Below are 24,988 nucleotides of genomic sequence, written 5' to 3'. Positions count from 1 at the left end.
CCCTCCTCCCCTCCTGCTCATGCAGCCTTCTACCACTCTGCAGCAAACTGGGAGGGAGCTCATTCCTGTCTAGCCTACCCAGAGGCCCAGGTCTTAACCTCTGGGGTCATAGCCTCCCCCTGCCCCCAGTGACAGCTTTTAACACTTCTCCAGGAGCTGCTTGTAACCACAACGATGGGCAGACAATTTCCTACACTTTCCGGGGGAGGATCCTCCCTGGGCCCCAGCAAGGCGCCCTTGACCTATGTTCCTCTCCCCCACCGCAGACGCGAAACCAAGGCCAGAGAAGGAGAGGAACTGGAAGAAGATGGCACAGCTGAATCGTCACTTTGCTTTTTGGAATACCAAGTGTCGTGCCGAGGCCAGAAACGTTCCCTTCTCAGTGCGGACAGAGAAAGGCAGAGGAAAGGCCGCCACCACTTGCTGCACAGGGACTCTAAGAGAGACACCAGAACGCCCCGCCGGGCACCACTCTGCGCAGCCAGTGGCAGCTCACTCAGTGGCAGCTCACTCGCTGAGGCTGCCCAGGACTCTCGGGAGGCGGGGCTGGGGAGGGGGAAGAGGCAGCTGTGTCTGACTCTAAAACTGGTGCCCCCGAGTGGGGAATGCTGAGAGTCGCGTGGGAGGGCCAGGTGGGGTGGGGAGGAGGCCTTCTAGTTCCCTGCTGTGCTGAGGGTCTGGAGCCCACGGTGCCCCTTGCGTGTGTTATAACCCCTCCCAGGCCTTGTCCTGTGGGGACATGAGAGGACCCCAGCCTAGTCCCTGCTTGCCTGCCTACCTCAGGCCCCGCCTGGCCTCATGCCTCCTCCCCTCTGTTCTCCTGCCCTCCTAGCTTGGGCTCCACGCTGCAGAGGGAGGAGGGAGAGGGAGAATGAGGAGGGCGGAGGGAGGAGGGTGGAGGGAGGAGGAGGTGGGAGGCGGGAGGAGGGAGCGGGAGGCAGGAGGAGGTCACTGTGGCAGCCATCGGTATGCGAAGCCCAGTCTCAGCCCCTTTGCGGCCCAGCCTTTCTGCTCAGCTCTTTAAGAATCCCTCCTCGGTGGCGGCAGCGTGGTGGTTGCCTGGCAACCCCCTCGCGCCCCGCCCCCTGCCGCTGGCGCTGGCCCTTTTCCCTTCCCCCTCCTCCCACAGCTCCTCCCAGTGCCCAGCCTAGCTCAGAACCTACCAGGCCTGGCTGCTGGAGGCACCTGAGCCCGTTTGGTAAGGGGCTTTGAGTGACTGCATCCAGTACCAGCCCTGGACCACAGCTCTGCCCCCAGGACTCTGGGAGAGGGAACCTGGGCTCGGGGCACCCCACCTCAGACTCTCCCACCTCGACCTGCCTGCCCCAGGCACCATCAGCGGCCTCAGCTGCCCGAAGATATTGGAGTCTGTTGGAGGACAGAGACAACCCAAGGGGAAGGGGCGGGAGCTGCCTGAGTTCCCAGCGGGGTGGGGACCGGCGGCCGCAGAAGAGGCACAGTGACGGGGTGGGGGGATCCCCAGTAGAGGTCTCTGAGGCACCCATCTCAGAACCTCTTGCATCCCCGACCTCGGGCACTCATGGGGACCAGGCCCCCTGCCTTTTTTTTTTTTTTTTTTTTTGAGATGGAGTTTCGCTCTTGTTGCTCAGGCTGGAGGGCAGTGGTGTGATCTCAGCTTGCTGCAACCTCCACCTCCTGGGTTCAAGCGATTCTCCTGCCTCAGCCTCCTGAGTAGCTGGGATTACAGGCTTCCGCCACCACGCACGGCTTATTTTTTGTATTTTTAGTAGAGACAAGGTTTTGCCATGTTGGGCAGGCTGGTCTCAAACTCCTGACCTCAGGTGATCCGCCCGCCTCGGCCTCCCAAAGTGCTGGGGCTGCAGGCGTGAGCCACTGCGCCCGGCCTCCCCAATGTCTTGGGGCTGCCACCCTCTCTTTGGATCAGGCCCCACCTCTCACTCCCAATGGCAGCCCCTTCCTCACGGTCCCAGGCTCCAGCCCTCATCAGCTTCCACCTGCCACAGACTTCTGCACCGACCAGAAAGCCCAGACTCTCCCCTGGAGACCCTTCCCAACCTGCCCTGCACAGCTGGCCTCGACCCCGCCCCCTCTTGGACGCATGCCCAAGAACTGCTCGCACCTGGCCCTCCCTGGCCTGGCCCTGGCTGGTGTCTCCATGGGGCTGTCTTTCAGGACATGGTTCACATCTCCTTCCTCAACTTGGATGTGTATAACAGGTGAATGATAGCTGGAGTCAAGGAAGGTTTAAATCACTGCAAAAAGTATATCCTCTGCTGGGAATGATGGCTGGGAAGGGAGGGAGCCAGGAGAGGCAGCCCTGGGTGTCTGGAAGGGATGGGGGCAGGGGAGGCGATGTCACTGGTGGGGAGGCAAGGAAGCTCCCAAGGGAAGGAGGGGCTCAGGAGAGAAGCCTGGGCACCAAAGCCTCAGTCCTGCTCAGGCTGGGGGCTGACTGGCTGACAGGTGGAACCACTGCCCGGCCGGGTGACAGTCTGGCCTCTGCCCAAGCCTGCGTTCCCACCCTCTCTGGAGTCTGTCTCCCCAACCACCCAGGGGCAGCTGCTGAGACCTGATCTCCCCTGTCATGTCCCCTTCACCCCCTAAACTTACACCGAGACTCTACCCACTCCCCAGTAGCTGCATGTGATCTGGCCCCCCAGAACCCCAGGAACCATCATCTCCAGGCAATTCCCAGTTTTGTGAATCATGGCTGTCCTTGGGACAACTTGTCATTGTTGCCTTGAAGGGCTTCGTCAGCCTGATGCACTCATTCACCAGTGCCTGACCGTGCTGTCCCCACATGCCGGGCACTGTAGCAGGGGTTGGGAACATGCAGGAACCCAAATAGGCCCGGCTGTGCCCTCAAGGTGCTCGCAGTCTGGTGGAGAGATGAATACTAACAGAACGCTCATGACTGGACACAGATGCCTGTGATTCTAAGTCCCACTACTATTGTACGTACTCTCCAGGAAGCAAACACACCGCCAGAGAGAAAATCAGCCACACCCAGATCTTATAGACGCGGACATGTTGGCCGCTAGATGAAAAACACAGTCACTGAAATCATAAGTGGTCGGGCGCGGTGGCTCACGCCTGTAATCCCAGCACTTTGGGAGGCTGAGGGGGGTGGATCACCTCTCAGGAGTTCAAGACCGGCCTGACCAATATGGTGAAATCCCATCTCTACTAAAAATACAAAAATTAACTACTAGGGAGGCTGTGACAGGAGAATCTCTTGAACCTGGGAGGTGGAGGTAGCAGTGAGCTGAGATTGTGCCACTGCACTCCAGCCTGGATGACAGAGTAAGACTCCGTCTCAAAAAAAGAAAAACAAAGAAATTATAAGCAATCATCAATGAGCTAAGTGCTACAAAACAGAAGTGGAGGAAGGAGACAGAAGAAGGTGACCTAATTGGGAAGGTGGGGTTAGAAGCTAAGCGTGGTGGCGTGCACGTGGAATTCCAGCTACTCAGGAGGCTGAGGCGGGAGCGTCGCTTGAGCTGAGGAGCTCAAATCCAGCCCGTGCTACATTGTAGGTCTTACCATTCTCTTTTTTTTTGAGACAGAGTCTTGCTCTGTCACCCAGGCTGGAGTGCAATGGTGCGATCTTGGCTCACTGCAACCTCCGCCTCCCAGGTTGAAGTGAATCTCCCTGCCTCAGCCTCCCGAGTAGCTGGGATTACAGGCGCCCACCACCATGCCCGGCTAATTTTTGTATTTGTAGTAGAGATGGAGTTTCACCATGTTGGTCAGGCTGGTCTTGAACTCCTGACCTCAGGTGATCTGCCTATCTCGGCCTCCCAAAGTGCTGGGATTACAGGGGTGAGCCACCGTACCCAGCCGATCCTGTATCTTAAAAAATAAAAAAAAAAAGGAAGGTGGGTGGAGATGTGGGGCTTAGGGAGGCCTCTCTGATGACAGGTTGGCCAAGCCCTGGCTGGTGAGGAGTTGGTTAGGACTGGAGAGGCAGAGCATGCAGGGAAGACCCCTGTTTCAGGGCCTGGGGACAGGAGCGTGCTGAGGGTAGGGGTGAGGCCAAGGATGGAGGCAGGCACTGGTGCAGGGCTGGAGGGGGTGCTCCTGTCCCGGTGCAGCCTCCCCAGGGCCAGTGAACTGATCTTCCTCACTCCCCTCCCTGCTCCCAGCACCAGCCCTAGGGGTGCTGACTTCCCCCTTCCTTGCTTTGTCCCTTCTGTGCCCGCTCCTTGGGGGACCTTCTCTGGGACCTTTCTCCTGGGCTGAAGGTCTTACTCTCTGCCTCTCCCTGAAGCTCTGCGCCAGGGCCCACCCTCCCAGTCCTGGACCTTGTGCTTAACGGGAAGAAGCCCCAGCCCTCTGTGTTGTGCATATGGCGGGAGTTAGAAGTTGGATCAGAGAAGCTGCTAGAGCTTTCTTTTATTTTTGTTTTTTTTTTTAGAGACGGAGTTTTGCTCTTGTTACCCAGTCTGGAGTGCAATGGCGCGATCTCGGCTCACTGCAACCTCCGCCTCCTGGGTTCAGGCAATTCTCCTGCCTCAGCCTCCTGAGTAGCTGGGATTACAGGCATGCACCACCATGCCCAGCTAATTTTTTGTATTTTTAGTAGAGACGGGGTTTCACCATGTTGACCAGGGTGGTCTTGATCTCTTGACCTCGTGATCCACCCACCTCGGCCTCCCAAAGTGCTGGGATTACAGGCTTGAGCCACCGCGCCCGGCCTTTTATTTTTCTTTTCTTTTTTTTTTTTTTGAGACAGAGTTTCATTCTTGTCACCCAGGCTGGAGTGCAGTGGTGCGTTCTTAGCTCACTGCAACCTCTGCCTCCTGGGTTCAAGCGATTCTGCTGCCTCAGCCTCCTGAGTAGCTGAGATTGCAGGTGCACACCACCACGCCTGGCTAATTTTTGTATTTCTAGTAGAGACGGGGTTTCACCATGTTGGCCAGGATGGTCTCGATCTCTTGACCTCATGATCTACCCACCTCAGCCTCCCAAAGTGCTGGGATTACAGGTGTGACCTACCATGCCCGGCTGCTGCTGGAGCTTTCTGAGGAGAGCTGGTGTGCTAGCCAGGTGTCCCTAAAGGGGCGCACACAGCTTGCCTACCCACAGGCATGTCCATGCATTTGTGCCAACATCCCAGAGCACACTGGGGCATCACTGGGGCCCCAGGCTGGGAGTCCATCCTTCCGTGGAGGTGATGCCAGGCTGGGGCCTGTGGGGAAGGCTGAGGCCAGGGTTGTGCCCTCTGAACATCTGCTCTTTGTTCTTGCCTTGGTGCCAACCCCTGACCACTGCCTCGGGATGGCTTCATGCCTCGATGCCTAGCACAGAGTCTGGGGCTAAGGGTCCCTGGTGATGCCCACGGACCCCCTTCCAGTGGGGAAGACTCTGTTCCTCTCAAGTCAAGTCACCTCCTTCCCTGCCCCCAGCCGAGAACAGGCCCAAGTGAAGCCCAGGGTGGCACAGCTTTAGTTGACCACAGTCTAATGATGGGGAGTGGTATCGTCACAGCGCTTCACAGTACACAAAGTGCTTTCCTCCTGGGACCTCACTGGACTCTTGCTAGCTCTAGGAGGTCTAAGATGGCCCCGTTAAGATTAACAGCAAGGCTGGGATGATGCCAGGGCCCATGGCTGATGAGTTGCAGGATGGTGAGCAGGACCCAGATTTATGGGCTCCAGAGAGGGTAGATGGTGGCTGGAGAGGCAAGGATGCTTCGGGCAGTGCCAGGGTGACCTTGGCTGCCTGGTGGTAGGGCCCATTGCACCAGGCTGCGTGGGTTACCGCTGCCCGGGAGCCGGGGAGCTGGGGCTTGGCGAGCTCAAGGTTGAACCTACAAATCATCGCTGGGTGACTTGAGCTGCCCTTGCGGCTGAGCGCATCCCCCATGAGTGCCCAGCAGGGACTAGCTCAGTCCTCCAGGCCCAGGCCACACTGCCTTTACCAGTCACCTGTGACCTCCTAGAGCCCACAGCTCGGGGCTCGGCAAGGGATTGTTGATGGAACAGCGATCTTTCTGACTCTCAGACCACTGTCCCCTTCCTGGAATGACACTGCCTCGTGGTGCCCTACTCCTTCCCAGATAAAGTCCAGGCTCTCCAGGTTTGTCTAAGACCCTGCACACCCGGCCTGGCTGCCACCTGCCACCTCATATTCCACCATGGCCCCCTCCAACCAAGAATTCCTGAGCCTCAAAGCCAAGACTCTCATATCAGAGCATCTGTGAGCTTCTGCTGTCTGCGTGGAACACTCCTTCTGACCCTCCGAGACCCAGGTCAGGAGCCATCTCCCTGGGGAAGCTGATGTCAAGATCGACTTGGCCCTGTGTCTTGGGGTCACGAGGTAATGCCTGTTTCAGCAACATCTTGCTAAGCCATAAGTGTCTAGGTGCCCAGCCCCCATGCTGGAGTTCCAGCTTTGCCAGAGGGAGACGCAGCAGGGCCTGAGTCACTTCTGGCCCCTGGTACCTCAAATAGCGCCTGGTACATGGTGGACTTCCAGCTGTATCCCCTGAACTATGCACAGCCACCAGGCATGACTGAGCAGGTTATTCCATCAGCTCTGTGGAATATCGTGCAGCTGTTAAAACCATAATTATGACGATGATTTGTGTCTTTTTTCTTTTTTGAGATGGAGTTTCGCTCTTGTTGCCCAGGCTGGAGTGCAATGGCTCAATCTCGGCTCACTGCAACCTCCACCTCCTGCGTTCAGTGATTCTCTTGCCTCAGCCTCCCGAGTAGCTGGGACTACAGGCGTGCACCACCATGCCCGGCTAATTTTATATTTTTTAGTAGAGACTGGTTCTCCGTGTTGATCAGGCTGGTCTCGAACTCCTGACCTCTGGTGATCCTCCCACCTCAGCCTCCCAAAACCAAACCATTGGGATTACGGGCATGAGCCACGGCGCCCAGCCTGATTTGTGTCTTTTTTTTAGGGACAAGGTTGCACAGGCTGGAGTGTAGTGGCAGGATCATAGTTCACTGCAGCCTCGACCTCCTAAGCTCAAGTGATCCTCTTGCCTCGGCCTCTGAGTAGTTGGGACTACAGGTGCCTAATTTTTTTAAAATTATTTTTTGTAGAGACAGAGACTCTCTGTGTTGTTCAGGCTGGTCTCAAACTCCTTGCCTCAAGCAATCATCCCACCAGAACCTCCCAAAGCTCTGGGGTTACAGGTGTGAGCCACCATGCCTGGCTCGAAGATAAAATCTAAGTGTAACATGTCAAAGAGAGCTACATTCATACAATCCATTCCACTGCGAGGCACTGAGTGCCCGTGCTCTGTGCCAGCTCAGTGGCTTGGCATGGGGGCGACAGGGATAGAAAGGGGTCTCTCCTGTAAGGCGTTTGGTTCAGAAGAGGAGGAAGGCTTGAACATAATTCCTGCGCCACACGCCAAGTACTGTGATAGAGGCATGACGGAGCCCCGGGGCCGTGAGTCCATCTGGGGGTCTGGGGAGGCGGAACCGAAGCCACAGCTCTGTAAAAATTACAGCCGTCTCTGCATGGACAAGCCTGGAAGGGAGCAGAGGAACGGAAGCTGTTGATGCCACAGGGCGGTGGCATTGTGGGTGATTTTTCTTTCTTTTATTGTTGGTATAATGCTGTTTGGGCAATAAATAAAAATTGGGAGGAAAAAATAGCTGTTTGGTGAATTGAATAGAAATCGGGAGAAGGAAGAAAGGGAGTTAAGGGGAGGGAAATCTGGAAGGGAGAGGTGAGGAGGAAGAGGCAGGTAGGGCAAAGACAGGCTCGTGCAGAGCGCACAGAGGCTGCGGCCTCAGGCTAGGCTCCAGTCTACCCCCAGGCTGGGCACAAGAGAGATGGGTTGGCACAGGGAAAGGATGGGGAGAAGGGCAGGAGTCTCTGTGGGGGGACCCTCCCCAGGGGGATCTGGGAGGGCATCCGAGAGGGGAGATGGCCTCCAGGCCTCGATGGGCAGCACAGAGCAAGGCTATCGGAGGGTCTCCCAGCCAGACCATGGGCAGTCTGAGGGTGGATCAGGAGCAGTGGGGGTCCTGGTGGGCACTCTGGGCAGGCTTGGGACTCACTCAGAGCAGCCACTGACAGTTGCCAAGGTCTGGCCAGACTGGTATATAGGAGAGTCCCTTACTTAGTGTCCCAGAGAATGCCAAGGGCACTGGGACTTTCAGTCTAAGAGGAGGCTGGTCTAAACACTCCCTCACCCGACTCAGATGTCATACCACAGGCAGGAACGTCTCCCCAGTCTCTAACGGGTGCCAGGCACTGGCCTAGCCACCCTCCCCTTCAAGGTCTTCTTCATCTCTCACAGTAACCCTTGATCTAGGTAGTAACGCTCCCATTTCACAATCCAGGACACTGAGGCTGGGAGAGGTTCAGCAACTTGGCCAAGGTCACAGTCAGCTGGATACGGGAAGCGGCGCTGGCACGGGAAGGGGTGCCCCATTAGCAGCTGGGAGGGGCACTGCTGGGGAGCTCCCCGGTGTTTACAGCACGCGGCAGATGAGGGGGTCCGCCCAGGGAAGGGGTGCCAGGCAGGGAGGAAGGGGTTACCTTGGCATGCAGAGTAGGCAGTGGGTACCTGTTTGTGAATGAATGCATGGGTGCACGGATGAATGAATGAATGGATGGCTGGAGGGATGAATGAGTGGGTGCAGAGAGGAGGGCGTTGGGGAGGCGGCGCGTGAGCGAGAACCCCTTTCTCCCCCGCCTCTGCGCTGGAGGCTGGCTTTGGGAGCCTCCCTCCCCCCACTCCCCAGAGGGGCCGGCTCCCCCACCCGCCCTCCCCGCCGCCAGTTTAGCCGAGGGCGGCGGAGAGGGGCACGACAGAGGCCATTTCTTCCCGGCTTCTCCCCGGCTGGGCCAGAGTCCCCGCACGGCAGCATAGCCTCCCGCTCCGGGTCCCGCCGGCCAGTGCGCAGCGCGGCGCCCCCGCCCCCGCCGCCTCCTCCCCGCCCGCTGCCTCCCCCTCCTCCTCCTCCCCTCCCTCTCCGCTCCGCGCCTGCACGCACGGCCCCCGCCGCCGCCGCGAGGGGAGAGGCGGCCGCACAGGCTGGTTCCCCGCGCCCTGCTCACCGCCGCCGCCGCCGCCGCCACCACCTCCGCTCGCGCGGGCACCACCACTAACCCTCGCCCCACCGAGCGCACCTGCCTGGGCACACGCACCCCGCCACCGGGCGCACACCCCCGCACTCCTCCCGCGGCTCCGCCGGGCGCCCGAGCCGGGCAGATGCGCCGCCGCGCGCCCCCCGCTCCGGGCCCGCCACTGTGCTCTGCCGCGCGCCGGGGGGCTCCTCTCCTGGGCCCCCCTAGGCGCCCTCCAGCTCCGGTTCCCGCCCGCTCCTTGGAATAACCCCTGAGGCTCCAGCCGTCACCGCAAAGTTTCCCGAGGAGACCCGCCTCCCCGGGCCGCTGCGCAGGTAGGGCTGGCTGCACCGGGCGGGGGTCGGGGTCTGCGCATCCGGGACAGGGCGCCGGGGCGGGGGCCGGGGTACCGGGGCCACCGAGGCTCCGCGGGGTCAGGCAGCCTGGCTTTGTCCCAGAGCAGCAGGAGTCAGAATACGCAGCCTTTGGTATTTGGGGTGGGGGTCCCTGAGTCAAGAGCCCAGCGCTGGTGGCGGTGGCAGTGGCCCCACCGCGGGGAGGCGCGGGGTGCGCGGCCAGCGGCTCCGCTCTCCCGAGCCGAGGCTGGAAAGGGCGGGGGCTCCGCTGGAGCTCTAGCCCAAGCCCTTGCTGCGCCCCCAGGGAGGGGGCCCGGCCCGTGGGGGGCGTCAGGCCTGTCATGTGGGTCCCAGCTCCCGCTCTCGGGAACCAGAGGAGGGCGCGCGGCCAGGGACAGCCGGCCAGTCCGGGCGCCGCGCTCTCGTCCCCACCAGCCGCGTGAGTCACGGTTGGAGCGAGGTTTTATTTTTAAAACGACTTCAAGGGGGGCATGAGCAGCCTCCAACTTCCCTCCCTGTGCGCGCTGTGGACTGTAAGCCCTGAGCCGGGCAGGGGCTGGGGCCGTGCACCTGGCGGCCGGAAAGGTGAGACCACAGTGCCGGGCGGGGGGCGGCAGGCACCCCCCCATCCCCCAGCTCTCGAGACTAGGAGGCAACCCGGTGGCGCACGCCCCTCCTTGCGGGCACAGGAGGCCCCGGGGAGAAGGCTTGGGAGTATTGTCGCCCAGCTGCAGGGAACCGTGGCGGATCAGAGCTCCCCGAGGAGGAGAAAGTTGTGGAGCAGGGACACCAGGGAGCTGCCACAGCCTTCCTGGTGGCCCCTGGAGGCCTTCGAGGCTCTCCAGGGTGGGCGGCTTTGAGAGAATACAGCCCAGCTGGCGTGTGCCAGGCTCCCGAGGCCCAAACCAGAGCTCTGATGTGAATCAATACTGCCAAGGCTGGGAACAGAGGTCAGGGGTGGCTGAGACCAGCCCTGCCTCACCGTGGCCCCTACGCCTTCTGGTTGGATGGAAACCAGCCCCTCCGCATCCCCTCCTCAGGTGGCTCAGGAGTTAGGAAGGAGGCTGCCTGTGGGGGGACCCACGATGCCACTGTGGAGGGATGTGGCTGGGGCACCCCATCTCTGCCCGGTGGCCGTTGGGGAGGCAGCTGCGCTCTGGGGCTCCAGGCTCCAGTTTCTGGAGTCGAAAGCTACCGCATCTCTTCTGCCAGCCCCAGGAGGAGAGGCGCAGACATCACCTGTCAGCTGGTGCTGACTCCGTGGGCGACTGTTTAGGGCTTCCTCAGAAGGTTTAAAATGGAAATGGCCTGAGCTGACGGGGCCAGTGCCTGGGAGGGGACGCTGCCCAGCAGTGAGGGGACCCTGGTAGATGTGAGGAGCAGGAAGAGCAGAGGGCTGCCCCCGGCCCCATGTTCTTACCAACAGAGACTGGACACGCTTCAGTAAAAAGCACCCCGACCCCAGCATGGAGGCTTCACAGCCCACGCCAGAGGCAGCTGTGCCTGCCAAACCTCATAGATCTGTGCATCACATTCTACCATCTATTGGTCCCGCTCCTGCTCTGTGCCTCAGTTTCCCTTGTTGGTAAAATGGGGTTGATAGTGCCACCTACTGAGCCTGAGCTGGGAGCTGCTTTGTAAGTGCATTTGACACATGTGACTGGTTCTGCTCCTGGACTGGAGGGTTCTCATGGGCTGAGGATACCTCAGGAGGGAGTCGGATCCGACACCCTCCCCCATTGTGCTGTCATTGGGCTTCGGCCTCACGCCAGCCCTCAGCCGCAGTGCCTCCACCTCCCCACCTCCCAGGCCTCCCGTGGAAGCCCCTGGGAGATCTGCCCAGCCTGTTTCTAAGGAGGTGGTGGGGAGGGGGTGCTGCCACCCCACCATGTCACCCGCTGCCAGGGCTGTAGCCGGGAGGGCGCTGGCTCACAAGACTCAGCTCTGTGCAGATGGAGGCCTGGTGGCCGAGCCTGTGTTTCACTGGCTGGGTGACCCTGGACCTCCAGCTTCCCCTCTGGAATCAGCTTCCTTGCCTGCGCAGGGGGTTACAGCAGTTGCCCCACAGAGAGGATATTTGGGTGCTCTGCGTGTGGGCGAGCAGGGAAGGGCGGTGCACAGATGGATAGTTGGTGCCTGTGCTCACCGTGAAGTTGGCTGAGAGAAGGACTGGGGCTCTCGTCGGCCCTGACCTTTCGGGTGTTGAGGGATGGAGAGGTGGGTGTAGAGCCCGGAGGCTAGTGCGGGGGCAGCTGTCAAGTGGCTGTTCTGGTGTCGGGGCAGGAGGCCTCTGGGGTCAGCTGGGCACAGCTATCTCTCTCCAGCCATGGGGCTAGCAGCCCCCTCCCCAACCAGCCAGACATCCCCAGAATCAGGGCTGGACCTGGCCTGATCTCAGAGATGGGGCCTGTCTGGGACTGTGTGGGGTCTGGCTGCGCTGGCCCATCTGCTCTAGAGTCTGGCATCAACCTGCTCATCCCCATTGATTGTGTTCCTGGGACCCTAGAATGCCATCTCAGGGTCCTTAAGGACTTCCGGTTCCTGGGGAGGGCTCTTCTACCTGGCCTGCTGACCTTCGGCAAGTGACCCGACTTCCTCATCTGCAGAGACATCCCTTTGAGATGGTGCATGTGGTTTCTAGCACAGAGTTCCTGCCTAACAATGTGGGGCTCTGCCTGGTCTGCACCCCAGGTTCACTGTGGGCCAACAGCTTTCAGCTTCGTCAGGCTTTGGGGTAGCAGGGAGGATCGATATGGTCCCATCCCCTGCAGGCAGGGGCCGTCCGCTCTGGCACCCGGTCCAAGTGGCAGTGGGAAATGCCCCAGAGCAAGGGGGAGCTGGAGGGCCTCCAGCATGGGGTGTGTGAGGCATGCCGGCTAGCGAGTATGGGTGGATGAGAAGGGGTGTGGGCGTGGTGAGGGTGCTGACTGCCTTTGACTGCCTTCAGTGGGGTGGGGTGGGGGGCGAGTGCCCCGAGGGGTAGCTTTCTGTGCTCACTGGCAGAGCAGAGCGCCAGTGCTCTGGGAGGCCCAAGCTCAGGCCCTGGCTGCTGGCCTTGTTGAACTGCCCTCTGAGTGTGTTTGTGGTCAGGGGTGGGCAGTCCCCTCCCTGGAACCTGTGCTGTCCCCTCCTGGAGAACAAAGTTCAGGCTCTACCTGGACCACAAGGCAGGTGCATTCTGTCCTCTGCCATGGGACAGTGACCCTGAGAGGGCCAGGGCTGCGGTGTGGGCAGACTGGATGGCGGGGAGGACGCAGGGGAAAAGACAGCGCCCGTTCTGCCCTCCTTCCCTGGACAGCCTGCCTGGCATTCCCTGGCAGCAGCTGGAGCCACCGAGGGTTCCACGGAGCGGCTGTGTTTGTCCAGGCCTGTGTCTGCCTGTTTGCCGTCACTCAAGGCCCCCAGAGCACCGCCGCTCCCCAGGGTCAGCAGCTCTGCAGATGATGTCAGGGTTTGGGGGCCTCTCCTTGCTTTGTGGATGTTGTTTGCTGGATTCTTGCAGCCCTGGGTTTTAAACTGCCACCCTGCAGAGCCGGGGGCCAGTGAGGGTGCGGGAGAGCGCTGGGATGGATGGGTGGGAGTCTGAGGCTGAAGCCAAGGAGGATGAATGAGGTGGCCCACCAGTGCTCCCCTGGCACCCCAGCTTCCTGGCTCTTCTGTTTTCCCTTCCCTCACTCCTTCCCTCCTTTTCTGCTCATTCGTTCTTGAGATAATTATTGAGCATTTGTTCTTGCCAGGCACAGTGCTGGGCTCTGGGACAAAAGTGAGGAGCAAAAGCAGCGGGTGTCTTGCCCTCAGGGCGCTTCCAGTAGATGTGGTGTCAGACCTCCTCCTTCCCCGTGAAGCCTTGGGTCAGAGGGTGCAAAGTGGTGAGGTCAGGTAACAGAGGGGCCTACTGGGAGGTGGGGCTGAGGGGAACTTCCCAGGGAAGGGGGTGTTTGAGTTAAGATGTGAAGCGTGAGCTGGAGCTGGGGAAGGGTGGGGACAGAAACAAGGGCCTGGAGGGTAGATGGACTAGAGGGCTGCAGGGAGACCCCGTGGCAGCAGGGCTGAGGGGCTGGAGGCCCTGGCTGGTGCGGGGCTGGTGGGCTATTTCCCTGGGTCTCTGCTGGCCCGTCCACCTCTGATCTTTCTGGCCTCCTGGGTCTGCCTCAGGTACTCTCTGCCTGTCCTTGTAAGGGGGCCTCTGGGAGAGTGGGCTTCCTAGGCCTGGGATGCCAGGTCCCCTTTTCCTGAGAGCTGTGTGTTCACCTGCATAGACGGGCTGCCCCAGCAGCTGATGGGCTGTGAGGGACAAATGTGGGCTTGTTGATGATGAGGGCAGTAGCCCTGGGTGGACCGAGAGCTATTAGTAATGAAGGAGACTCCACAGAAATCCTCCCCAACCCTGAATGTTCCCGATGCAGGCAGAGGGAGAAGGGAGCGAAGGCCCTGTGTCCTGGAGGGCCCCGGACCCGGCTGTATGGGGCTGAGCTAGCCACTAGGGGACACTGCCTCCCAGGCAGATGGCAGGACCCAGGCATCCGACGCCCCGGCCAGCCCCCAGAGGCAGCAGGCTCTGCAGCGAGGGGCTGGTCTGGCTGGCGGGGAGGCAGTGGCCAGGCTGGCTGGGGATGGCTTGTACTTAATTAAAACTGGGATTGAAACGGGGGTCACGGGGCGCTAGTCCTGGCCATTCCTGCCCGCGCTGCTCTCTAGAGGCAGCTCCGTGGCAGTATTTTTTTTCACTCCCCTTTCCCTCCTTCTGCCTGAATTAATCGCTGGCACCAGATTACAACAGATTTAGCAAACTGTAAAAAAAAAAAAAAGAGAGAGAGAGCATGAGCGAGAGAGGAAGAGAGAAAAGAAAGGAGGGAATGCCTTCCGTGAGGAGCCGGCGTTTATCTCAGAAGCAAATTGCTCGTTGAACCGTCCCTGTGACCCCCATCCCTCCCACCCCCCTGTGACGCCTGGGAAATGCTGCTTGGGAAAATGTCCTCCAAAATGCTGCTGGGCGCCGGACCCAGGGGGGCTTTTCCTGGGGGAGGTCTGCCAGGGGCTGCAGGGCGAGGAGAGCTCAGTGGGGCGTGGAGCGTTCCCGGGGCTGCTCTGGAGGGTGTGTGGGGGGAACACCTGGCTGGTTCTGAGTGGTGGCAGGGCTGGGGACCAGGGGGTCAGAGGCCTGGTGAGAGGCAGGGATGGCTGAGGGCAGGGTCTGTCCATGGGGTTCCTTTCGGCAGCCCGAGGGCCTGGTGCTGGGCCCAGCGCATGGCAGGGCTTGGCGTAGGCAGAGCGAGCTAACAGAGGAATGAATGGAAAACGGGATGCAGCCGGGACTGAAGAACTGCCCCGGGAGCTGGCGTGGGCAGCAGTGAGGGTCCCGCCTGCCCATTGGGATTCCTAGGGACGAAATCCGAGGACGGAGCCGTCTCCAGCGACGCAGCATCTTGGGTCCTGACCCAGTCCGACTCCTCTCTGGTGAGACTGCAGGGGCCTGGCTTTGGTTCAGGGAATCTGGCTGCTATGGGGTGGACGTCTAGCCCCGGGGACCAGGCCAGGTTGCAGAGGGTCACGGGAGTCTGACCTCAAGGCTGAGGGTGCCCCGTCCAGTTAAAGCACGGGAGTGAGATTCGGTGGGCGAGAGCCCCTGGGCGCCTAGGCTGGGCTAGGCTGGCCCACCCTGAGTGGGGACTGAGGTTCCGTGCGGGGCAGTGAGAGACCTGCCCCTTCCTTCTTCGCCCAGTCACTCTCTTGGCAGCGGCCACGGTGGGCCAGGCCTGGAGCTGGCCACAGGGGAGGTGGTGGCGGCCCAGTCCAGTGGGGCCAGGTCGGGAGGGAGACGGATGTGCACCATGCTTACGCCTCTGGGAGCGCACACGTACCTGCATGCTCACACTCTTGCACACACAGGCTCACTCCTAATCCGCCTCCCTCCCGGCCTTCCCCGAGCCAGCCCGAGCCAGGCTCCGAGGTGCATGAAGCCCACATCCCACCGCCACCTCTGGAAGCTGCCTGGAGGAAGGGACTGGAGTGGCCGCCCTACCCTTCCTGCTCAGTCTCCCTTCCTGCCCCCAGACAGTGGCCATCTGTTGCCCAGGCCTGGGCCCCTCTCTGGGGAATGGGTGGGTGCAAAGGAATGAGAAGCGGGAGTGACGGCCCCCTCCCTAAGCCCTGCTTCAATGGCGGAGGCCCTGTGATGGCCAGCCCTGAGGCTAACCTTTGACCCCAGGGAGTCCGCAGTCAGGTGGGCACTGGGTGGGGCTGCCCCCCTGGCCAGCTGATACAGGGCTGGTCTGGTGCCCAGGCCTGTGGGGGTCCTGGAAGCCCTTCCCTGCCTCACTGGGGCTGCACGCCTTCTCAGCTGCCCACCGGTCCCAGGGAGATAGACCATACACATTCCCCTCACCTCCAGTCACAGTGGGGCTCTCCATGCCTCAGTTTCCCCAATACTTCTAGTCAAAGGGTTGGACCACTAGGCCCCCAGCAGCTGCCACTCAGAGCAGCACCATGGCTCTGAGCCCTGAGACCCCCCACCAGGTTAGGGCTAGCCAGAGGGGCTGGGTAGTGCTACACCCCAGCTTCCAGGGGCTTCTGGCTTGACAAGCTCTGCCGGGTTTATTGTCTTCCCACTGTGAGAGCAGGGAGACTGAGGCACAGAGCAGTGACACACTCTGTCCAATGCTGCGTGGCAGTCAGGATGCACCCCAGGGCAGCAGGGCTGTGAGATGAAAGTGCCAGGCTCTGGAGCCGATGGACTCGGGCTCGGAGCCTGCCTTTGACACTTATCATCTGAGTGCCCTGGATGTCTCATGTCCCCTCTCTGTGCCTCAGTCTCCACACCTGTGAAACGGGATAATAGCACATGCGCACACTTCCCAGGGTTAGCATGAAGACTCCATGTAACTGTCCACAGAAGGGCTTTGTGGGAACGAGTGGTTACTGTGGATCACTGGACAGGCCCCGCCAGACACATGCTGGGACGGTGACCCTGCTCGGGGCTCCGAGGAGCTCGGGCTGGAGAGGGGCTGCACACGCTAGCTTTCTGCCCTCAGGACCCCACCCTCTCTGGCAGGCAGGCTCGTGGGGCACTGCTGAGCCCCGAGGTCTGGGCCCATGCAGTAGCGGGTGGAATGGGTCAGGGAGTGGGGACTGTAACCGCCCGGTGTGACAAAGAGGCAAGCTGGGGTGTGGGTAACTCCTGGGGGACCTGGGGAGAGGTGAGCTCTGGAGGGCCCTGGAGAGCAGCAGGGGTCAGGAGGCAGCAGGTGTGGGAGGGGCTAGGGGTCAAATCCTGGAAAGGGACAGTGTGGGGCTCAAATGTCACCTTCTGCCCACTGAGGGTGGCAGAGAGGTCATTGTAGCTGCCATTACTGAGTGTTTACTGCATATGATGCATATTTCATAGAGCACAAGGGCTGTACCTTGCAGAATCTCACTGAGGCTTCACAACAGCCCCATTCTACAGAAGAGAAAATGGAGGCCCAGACAGATAAAGTGATTGGACCAAGGTCACATAGCCAGGGCATGGCATCTGTTTTTTTTTTTTTTTTTTTTTTGAGATGGAGTTTCACTTTGGTTGCCCAGGCTGGAGTGCAATGGTGCAATCTTGGCTCACTGCAACCTCTGCCTCCTGGGTTAAAGGGATTCTCCTGCCTCAGCCTCCTAACTAGCTGGGACTACAGGCACCCGTCACCACGGCTGGCTAATTTTTTGTATTTTTAGTAGAGATGGGGTTTCACCATGTTGGCCAGGATGGTCTCAAACTCCTGACCTCAGGTGACCCACCCACCTCGGCCTCCCAAAGTTCTGGGATTACAGGCGTGAGCTACCACACCTGGCCAGGACACGGCATTTAAAGCACATGCTCATAACCCTCCCCAGGCCCCAACACACTAGAGTCATCGACGCAGCAGTAGTGGCGGACGGTTATATCGGATTTTACTATGCACCTGGTAGCTGGCAGTTCCCCCAACAAATTCTTTTTTTTTAAGAGTCTGCATCTGGCCAGGCGCGGTAACTCAGGCCTGTAATCCCAGCACTTTGGGAGGCTGAGGCAGGTGGATCACCTGAAGTCAGGAGTTCGAAACCAGCCTGTCCAAGATGGTGAAACCCTGTTTCTACTTAAAAAAAATTAGCTAGGCGTGGTGGCACATGCCTGTAATCTCAGCTACTCGGGAGGCTGAGGCAGAAGAATTGCCTTAATCCAAAAGGTGGAGGTTGCAGTGAGCCAAGATTGTGCCACTGCACTCCATCCTGGGCAGCAGAATGAGACTCCATCTCAAAAGAAAAAAAGAGTTTGCATCTGTCTCTGTGCGTCTGCATCTGGCTGGAGTGCAGTGGCTCGATCATAGTTCACTGCAGCCTCGAACTTATGGGCTCAAGTGATCCTCCCACCTCAACATTCCAAGTAGCTCAGACTACAGGCACACACCACCATTAATTAAAAAATTAATTTTTTAATTTTGCAGAGATGGGGTTTTATTGTGTTGCCCAGGCTGGCCTTGAACTCCTGACCTCAAGCGATCTTCCCGCCTCAGCCTCCTGATTACAGGTGTGAGCCACTGCGCCTGCTCCCTCAGCAACTTCCAAAGTAGGCACCATTATTATCCTTTTACTCCAGGGGTAAACTGAGGCACTGAGTGACGAAGTGACTTGCCCAAGGTCACACAGAGGAAGGGGAGCCACGTTCATTAGGGTGAACTTGGGTCCTTTACAAAGGAAGATGGGAAACTGAGGCATAGAGATGGCAAGTAACTGCCAGAGGTCACCAGTGCCTGAGCTTTCATGTGTGTCATGCTCTCTCCTTACCAATCCCCTCTCCAAGCTGGGAACCTGCCCAGGACCCTTGGGCTGTCTCCTGTGGTCTGAGAGCCTCTTGCCTCCTAAGGGCTCTTCCCTGCCTGGATTCTGCCTTCAGTTTCCTGAGGTCCCACTGTGTGCTGGGCATGGGGCTGGTACTGACAGTAGGTGATATCATTTAACACAGGTGTCAGGGAGGAATCAGGGAAGGCTGCACGGGGGAGATGTCATATCTGCCTTGGAGCCAGGCGGAAGGGCATTATTCCTGGAGGGGAGCAGCCTTGGCAGAGGCGCTGTGAGCTGGTCAGGCCTGTGTGGGCTAAGCGGGAGCAGTCCGGGCGTGTGGCACGTGCTTCTGCCTCTGCCGAGCGCTCCTCTCCAGCCCAGACACTGGTCTGTGATGTCAGCAGGTGGCCCAGCCGGGCCTCACTGCCCGCTGGTGCCCTCGGGAGGAGCAGAGTGGGCGGCGGGCGAGGGGGCCCGGGAGGGCCGCGGCGGCCTGCGGTCATGGAGCAATCTCCATTAGGGCCCGTGAGCGAGTGGCAGCAGCTCTTGGAATCCTATTAAAAGCTTTTTCATTGTTCCCCGCGTTATGCTCTGCTCCGCCGGGACCTGGGCATGTTGATAATTTATTTGTGGAAGGGAAGGGGCGAAGAGTGCAGGAGAGAGGAGGAAATATCATTATTTACTCAGTCGGGTTTCTGCAGCGTGGGCCCTGCCGTGGGGCAGCTGGAGGGGGGGTGCCACCACTCCTATCCCAGCCTCTGGGTCACCCATGGGATCCAATTTGGTAGGTGGGGGGTGAGGGTCTGCCAAGGGAGCAGTGGGAGTGGCCATGGCTAGGGTGTGGGGGGCTTTGGGGGAGGTGGGGTCCTCAGTGCTGATCGTCAGGGGCTCCTCAGCCTGGGCGTCTTAGGGGGACTCTGATATGGAAGTCTGGGCCCACCCTGTGCGTGGGGTGGGGGAGGTGGCCACCTTGCTGGGTCCTGAGGGTGCAGATTGGAGAGACTGCTCCTGGGGTCTCAGGGCAGGCCTACATCCCTGCTGCTGGCCAGCCATGTGGCTGCATAAGTCACTGTACCCCTGGACTCCAAAAACCAGAAAGAGACCTCACTTCTCTGGGGGATGAGAAGGAATTCACAACTAATAGTAATAACAGGTGGGCTAGGTGGCTCACACCTGTAATCCCAGCATCTTGGGAAGCCGAGGCGGGAGGATGGCTTGAGGCCAGGAGTTCGAGACCAGCTTGGGCAACACAGCAAGACCCCATCTCTCTCTTTTTTTTTTTTTTGAGACGGAGTTTCATTCTTGTTACCCAGGCTGGAGTGCAATCGCGCGATCTCAGCTCATCGCAACCTCCGCCTCCTGGGTTCAGACAATTCTCCTGCCTCAGCCTCCTGAGTAGCTGGGATTACAGGCATGCGCCACTATGCCCAGCTAATTTTTTGTATTTTTAGTAGAGACGGGATTTCACCATGTTGACCAGGATGGTCTCGATCTCTTGACCTCGTGATCCACCTGCCTCGGCCTCCCAAAGTGCTGGGATTACAGGCTTGAGCCACCGTGCCCGGCCCGACCCCATCTCTTAAAACGGTAACAGCAGTGATGCTAGCTAACATGACTGAGCACTCACTATGGACCTGCAGTGTGCTACGCATGTCGCGGACAGCACTGTATCTCATTGAATCCTCCAAGTGGGAGGTGATACTGTTATCCCCTTTTTACACATGGGGAAACCGAGTAACAGGCAGCCAAGGTCACATGGGTTCTAAGTGGCAGGGATAGGATGGGAACCGTGGCTTCTCTTAGAATGGGTCCTGCATGTGTACCCTGGAGCAGCCGACCTGCACTGGGTCCCCAGCGCCTCTCTTCCAAAGTGAGGAAGCCTCAGAAGAGGGAACAGGGGCCACCTACAGCAGAACCTTCTAGTAGCAAACTTAGTTGTCATCGGAGCCTAGTGGGGCACAGATGAGGACACAGAGGCTTACAGAGGTGACAAAGGCAGGGTGGAGCCAAAGTGTCCCCTGTGCTGGGGTGCAAGGCTGCCCAAGGGGACAGGAGGGAGCTAGGTCCCACCTGTGCCCTGGACCCCAGACATTGCTGGCCTTTGCCTGGGACCCTGCGCTGTGCTCTGGCCCAAGGCTTCATGCACACTCCTGACTGGCCCATTCTTCTTTTTGAGATGGAGTTTGGCTCTCATTGCCCAGGCTGGAATGCAGTGACACCACCTTGTACCCTCCTGAGTAGCTGGGATTACAGGCATGCACCATTATGCCTGGCTCATTTTATATTTTTAATAGAGGTAGGGTTCCACCATGTTGGCCACTCCTGACCTTGGGTGATCTGCCTGCCTCAGCCTCCCAAAGTGCTGGGATTGCAGGCGTGAGCACCATGCCCAGCCTGGTCTGTGCTTTACACTGTGGAGCAGGAATTCATCATATGATGCAAAGTCTCTCCCATCCTCTAGCCCAGACACTGCCAGACATTTAAAAAACTTGAATTCAGTCAAGTCACTCAGTAGCTCTGAGACCATCAGTGGCTCCCTAGTTCCTGAGAAGTTGAGTCCAGCACCCTTGCCTGGCATTTCAGACCTTCCCAGCATGGCCCTGGCTGGTGCGCCAGCCTTGCCCCAGTGCCTCCCCATGCTGACACGCTCACCCGCTGAGCCTTCGATGTGCTGTTCCCTGTGTCTGGAAGGCCACCCTCAGTCCCTGACATTGGCTGCCTCATGAAAGGCAGGGCAGGTGGCACTGGCTGCCTCCACCCACCTGTGGTGCCCCCTCCCCTCCCCTGCCCCAGCAAGGCGCGGCTGAGCGGTAGAGGCGGTCCGATTCCTCAGCTCCTCCCAGCAAGCATTCCTGGCCTGAGATTCGCCAATAAATGGCTTTCGTCGTATAACACCCCTGCGAGTAGGTAGTGTGAGCCCATTTTAAGAAGGCGAAATCTGAGACTCGGAGGCTCAGTCACTGGGCCAGGGTCAACCAGCAATCGGAGGAGATGAAGCCAGGTCCCTGCCATGGGGTCCCTGTCCTGTTCCATTTCACCCCCAGCAGCTGTGAGGCAGGTGAGAGGAGTGACCAGCTTGGCATTCCCTGAGCCCTCATCGCCTGCCTGGCATTCACTGAGGGTCATATTTCATCTTTACAGTGGCCCAGATGTATTTAGAGGCTCCATTTTACAGATGAGTAAACTGAGGTTAAGAGAGGGAAGGAAGGTTGGGCGCGGTGGCTCACGCCTGTAATGCCAGCACTTTGGGAGGCTGAGGCGGGTGGATCACCTGAGGTCAGCAGTTCAAGACCAGCCTGGCCAACGTGGTAAAACCCTGTCTCTACTAAAAATACAAAAATTAGCTGGGCCACCTTGGTGGCTGGTGACTGTAATCCCAGCTACTTGGGAGGCTGAGACAAGAGAATCGCTTGAACCCGGGAGGTGGAGGTTGTAGTGAGCTGAGATCACGCCTTGTACTCCAACCTGGGTGACAGAGTGAGACTCCGTCTCAAAAAACAAAAAACAGAAAAGGCTGGGCATGGTGGCTCACGCCTGTAATCCCAGCACTTTGGGAGGCTGAGGTGGGTGAATCACAAGGTCGGGAGTTCGAGACCAGCCTGACCAACATGGTGAACCCTCTACTAAAAATACAAAAAATTAGCTGGGTGTGGTGCTGTGCGCCTGTAATCCCAGCTACTTGGGAGGCTGAGGTAGGTGAATCGCTTGAACCCAGGAGGTGGAGGTTGCAGTGAGCCGGGATCAGGCCACTACACTCCACCTTGGGCGACAGTGCGAGACTCCAACTCAAAAACAAAAAAAAAAAAAAGGGAAGGAAGCAGGGAGCCAGAGCCCCAGCCCTGCAGCAACTTCCTGGGACCCTGATGAGGGATGGGGCTTTCCCGGTGCCCCGTGTGCTGGGCCTGAGCCACCACTTCGGAGTGGGGACGCTGGCAGACCCTGTCCTCCTGAGGCCCAGCCTGGTCCTCAGGCCTGCAGCCTGCCCTGGCTAGGCTTCCTCTGGGTGAGAGGAGGCTGGGGAGGCAGCGGGCCCAGAGCAGGGCTGGGCGGGGGCCCTGCCCCCATGGCAGCTGCCTCTCTGGCCCACTGGCCTCTCAGACAGACAGGGCTTGTGAGAGCCGGGGGCCTTTGGGGAGAGCTCAGCTCCCGCCGGCAGCTACTCAAAGGCCTCATTGTGGCAGGAGAGTCTGCCGTGGGCAGCTGCCCCCACGGGAGGTGCAGACAGAGCCCAGCCTTTGTGCCGGTGCACCGTCCCTGCCCTGACCCGGGGTCAGCAGGACAGAGGCCCTTGTCTGTGGTGGCTGAGGGCCTCCCGGGGAGGGGCTGCCCTGGACCCTCCGTTGGCCTGGGACGGGTGTGGTCTGTGTTGCCAGGCTGGGGTTGCCACAGACCCAGAACCCCTCCAGCTCCCAGATCCAGCCATGGAGGGGCTGGCCCTTGGCCTGGCTCAGGCCTGGAGAGGTGCAGAAGGCAAGCAGGAGGGTTAATAACAGTCATGGCAGCAGGGGCTGCGGCCGCCTCAGGACTTGTACTGTTTCCACCACTAAGCACTTTACGCGTTATCACCGATTCCTCAAAGCAGCCGATGGCGCCTGCAGTTACTTGCTCCATTTTAGAGATGAGAAAATGAGGCTCTGTGGGGTCAGGAAATTCACCCTGGACCCTATAACTCTAAGGGTGGAGCTGGATGCCACACCAGAACCCATTCTCAGCCCCAGGGGCTGCTGTCCCTGAAAAGCACACAGGACGGGCCACCCCATGTTGTAGACTCAAAGCCGCCCCAGCCCTGTCCCCACAGAACTCCCAGCCAGCTCGACAGACCCTCAAAGCTGTCTGCTGTGACAGAGAGCCTGTCAGCCCATTTCAGAGCCAAGGACATTGACGCTCAGAGAGATGGGCTGGGTGCCAGCTGCCTCCTGCCCGGGGTGTGGGTGATGGGCACATCACATCACATAGAGACGGACTGGGGTGCCGGCTGCCTCCTGCCCGGGGTGTGGGTGATGGGCACATCACATCACATAGAGACGGACTGGGGTGCCGGCTGCCTTCTGCCCAGGGTGTGGAGGAAAAGTGATGCAGCCCCTGCGGGGCCTGGGGGACTTCAGGGCTGAGGCCACCATTCCTAGTCCCACTCTTGCAAGGACCCCCAGAGACCATTGTGTTGTTGACAACCCATTGTGTAGTGGGAAACTGAGGCACAGAGAGGGGATAAGGAAGGGACTGGCCCAGGATCCCCAGAGCTGTGGGATGAACAGCGTCCTCCTGATTCCCAAAGGCTGTGCTGTTCCCAGTGGTGACCACAGCAGGCCCCCTGACACCCTGTGCGCTGGGCCCCGTCCTGACCATTCCCGCATGACTCGCTTCATCCTCACAACCCGATGGGGGCAGTATGAGGAAACAGGCCCCTTCCCCGTGCCACACCTCCAAGGTCAGCCTCCCCGGGCGGTCTTGGTCTCCTAGCTGGTTCTATCGGCTTCCTGCACCACCCGCTGACCCCCGCACAGACATCCCGAAGGTTCAGGGTTGGAGATGCCGGCTGAAGGGGGCTGGGGGGCTGGGGGTGCAGACAGCTCAGTGACCTTTGAGGCAGGCTGCATACCCCAGAGCCCCTTGTCCTGCCGCTGAGCTTGCCCTCATCCGAGCTGGATCAGTTTCCCCATCTGTGAAGTGGGTGCCAGGCCTGTGAGGGACCCACAAGTGAAGTCGTCTCTGCAGACTCCCTTATTGCTGGGGCTGGGGCCTGGCTGAGCTGTGACCCACCTCCGCTTCCCCCAGCTCTGTTCTAGAAAGGCTCTATCTAGACCAGGATGCCGTGGCCCTGGGGAGGAGGCCACACCTCTCTCAGAGCCCTCTTGGCCTAGAGATCACACAGGGCCAGCCCAGGCCTGGATGCCAGATTATATATAATTAATGCTATTAATATTAATAAGAAATGGCCTGGTAAAGCGATGATGAGGGTGATGGCCTGCTCTTTCCTCGGCATCTCTCTGGAGGCTGGGAAACCAGGCCCTCAGTCCTACCGAGTGTCGGCTCCGAACTGGCCCTGATGCTCCCACCCTTCCCTCACTCCCTGGACCCCAGCCTGGGAATGCAGGAGGGCTGATGACTCATTCCCACAGGAGGAGGGACCCGAGACCCTGAGAGATGAGTGGACTCACAGCTACCACGAGGCCCAGAGCTTGATAGTTCAGTGCTCTTTCCACTGGCCCTTCTGAAATGTGCAGGCCACCTGGGGACAGCTGGGCACATGGTGTGTTTGCTGTCCTGGGGCCGGGCCCTTGGTCAGCCCTGTGTGATGGTGGTGGGGACCCAGATGCCTGGGTACTGCTCCCACTCTGCCCCTTCCTGGCTGTGTGGCCATGGATGCTTTGGCCCCTGGACCCTCTCTGTTGCTTCTGTTCCCAAGGGTCACCTGGCAAGGACAGCCCTCCCCCACAGTGCTGAGGACAAGCCTGGCACACAGTGAGGGCTGTCCAGCAGTGACCGTGGCCCAGCTGACTTTCGCTCTTGCTGCCCAGGCTGGAGTGCAGTGGCATAATCTCGGCTCACTGCAACCTCCGCCTCCCAGGTTCAAGCGATTCTCCTGCCTCAGCCTCCTGAGTAGCTGGGATTACAGGCACGTGACACGATGCCCAGCTAATTTGTGTATTTTTAGTGGAGACGGGGTTTCACCATGTTGGCCAGGCTGGTCTTGAACTCCTGACCTCAGGTGATCTGCCGGCCTTGGCCTCCCAAAGTGCCAGGATTACAGGCATGAGCCACGACACCCAGCCACAGCCTTACTTTTCTGGACCCTCTGAGACCTTCTTGTAGGCAGCCAGGCC

At 59.5% G+C, this 24,988-nt stretch overlaps 2 protein-coding genes across 4 annotated transcripts in view; one reads left to right on the top strand and one right to left on the bottom strand.

The window, feature by feature from the left end:
* MACROD1 (mono-ADP ribosylhydrolase 1) overlaps nt 1-24,988 on the bottom strand; it is a 176,803-nt gene that overhangs the window by 30,276 nt on the left and 121,539 nt on the right. The window lies entirely within an intron of this gene.
* Nucleotides 9,129-24,988, top strand: part of FLRT1 (fibronectin leucine rich transmembrane protein 1) — an 82,491-nt gene continuing 66,631 nt past the window's right edge. Inside the window, exon 1 of one of the 2 annotated variants that reach the window (XM_012463119.3) lies at nt 9,129-9,359. The gene's annotated coding sequence lies outside the window, so the exon portion shown is untranslated. The remainder of the gene's footprint in view (nt 9,360-24,988) is intronic. The other variant, XM_012463117.2, reaches the window with a different exon arrangement.

Source organism: Aotus nancymaae, unplaced genomic scaffold (genome assembly GCF_030222135.1).
Source record: "Aotus nancymaae isolate 86718 unplaced genomic scaffold, 86718_ANA_hifiasm-v0.15.2.pri h1tg000059l, whole genome shotgun sequence".
Lineage (NCBI taxonomy): Eukaryota > Metazoa > Chordata > Mammalia > Primates > Aotidae > Aotus > Aotus nancymaae.
This window is presented reverse-complemented; position numbering and strand designations above follow the sequence as displayed.